Genomic DNA, 1,936 nt, shown 5'->3' on the forward strand with positions numbered 1-1,936 from the left:
AGAAACAATATGAAATGCAGCTTGGATCAATTTGGTACCGCATGATTTATATTACCCATGTAAAAAGAATACATATCAATTTGTTCATAAAGGGTTGAATTTTAATCTTCCAATCCGTTCACAGCAGTGAAGGCTGGAAGCACGTGAGGAACCAAAAGTTGTGGCTTTGGTTTCTTCAGTGTTTTTTTTTAACTGAGAGACAGAATTAAAATCTCACTTCCCAACCGATTAGCGCAGGTAAGTATGATCACAACCCACATCCGACAGTTGAAGATTCACAATGTAAAGGGATCCTGCGATGCTCAGAAGGGAACCTTCCTACAAGCGTTAAGTGAGAACCTGAGTGATAGAGTCTCAACAATGGCCGGTTAGCTCAGGTGGTTAGAGTGTGGTACTAATAATGAGAAGGTCATGGGTTCGATCCCTGTACTGGCCAGTGATCTTTCATAGCTCTTGGGGCTTAAGGGATATGTGGGAGGGGAGCAGGGTCAGAATATAGAATTTGATGATAAAAATTAATGGAAGAGCAGGTGTGAGTGGCCTTCTCCTGCTTTTATTTTCAATCTTTCTATGTATCAACAAGGGTAAGCTCTGCTATCATTCTCTGGACCTGCAGAATTTCACTGGCTGTCTTGTCTGGAGACAATACACATCATTTTAGCCTGTCTTGATGCTCTCTCCACTCACGTTGCTTGTTTCTGAAAGACTTGATTAACTGTAAGTATTTGCATTCCAACCATTATTCATGTAAATTGAGTCTGTGTCTTTATATGCCCTGTTTGTGAACAGAATTCCCACTCACCTGAAGAAGGGGCTTGGAGCTCCGAAAGCTTGTGTGGCTTTTGCTACCAAATAAACCTGTTGGTCTTTAACCTGGTGTTGTTAAACTTCTTACTGTGTTTACCCCAGTGATGCGCGTTATCACACACGAGGCTTGAGATGCTCAGGAAATAAAGGCTTTTATTTGCTGTTACAACAAAGCTACTAATTATATACACGATCCCAGACTGAGGGGTCTCAGACAGAGCAGTGACCTTTATACCTCTCCCAGGAGGCGGAGCCCGACTGGGATGTACCACAATAACTATAATACAAGGTGTAACAGCCCAACCCTAACCCCAACAGCAACAAGTAGAACAACCCATCCCTAACCCCAACAGCAACATATATGCATACTTGTAGTACTGGCCAGACCCTGGCTCAGTACTATCTAGTGGGAACCAACGATGGTTCACCACATTCACCCCTCCTTTGAAGACAAAGGCCGGCGGGGTACAAAAAAAACAGAATAATTTGTCATCAGTCTATAAGTTCAGACGGTCAGGGGGACCGCACCGTCGTTGTGACCTCCTCAATACCGGCGATGACACCGGAGTAGGCACTCGCGGTGGCGTTCTCCCCAAGGCGATGTCCAACTGTTCCTCCACAGTCTCACGGGCCGGTTGACCCCGAGGTGATGGTAATCCGTTGAGTTCCGACACGCCCTGAAGTGGCGACCATCCTCTGGACTCAGGCAAGCTGTACATGGGAGTAAAAAGGTTAAGTAATGGTCCCGATGCTGCCCGCGCCGTGTCCGGAGGGGAAACAATAGTTAGGGGGTTTGTCACAGGGGGTATGGGAGCGAAAGGGGTTTCTACGTCCCCTGCTGGCGCCAGGTCTCGGATTGAGACCGTGTCCTCTCGCCCGTCAGTGTATGCCACACAGGCATACTGAGGGTTGGCGTGGAGGAGATGGACCTGTTCGACCAACGAGTCGGACTTGCGGGCCCTAACATGTCGCCGCAGGAGGACAGGTCCTGAGTACGTCAACCAAGACGGTAATGAGGTCCCAGAGGAAGACTTCCGAGGGAATGAAAACAGCCTCTCATGGGGAGTAGCGTTGGTTGCCGTACACAGGAGTGAGCGTATGGAATGGAGCGCATCAGGGAGCACCTCTT

General features: G+C 47.9%; 1 non-coding gene across 1 annotated transcript; it reads left to right on the forward strand.

Annotated features, from left to right (window-relative positions):
• The first annotated feature begins 362 nt into the window (after window positions 1-362).
• trnai-aau (transfer RNA isoleucine (anticodon AAU)) lies at window positions 363-436 on the forward strand. Its single transcript has one exon. It is a non-coding gene; the product is annotated as a tRNA-Ile (tRNA).
• Window positions 437-1,936: the final 1,500 nt, after the last annotated feature.

The sequence above is a fragment of the Mustelus asterias genome, chromosome 20 (assembly GCF_964213995.1).
Source record: "Mustelus asterias chromosome 20, sMusAst1.hap1.1, whole genome shotgun sequence".
Classification (NCBI taxonomy): Eukaryota; Metazoa; Chordata; class Chondrichthyes; order Carcharhiniformes; family Triakidae; genus Mustelus; species Mustelus asterias.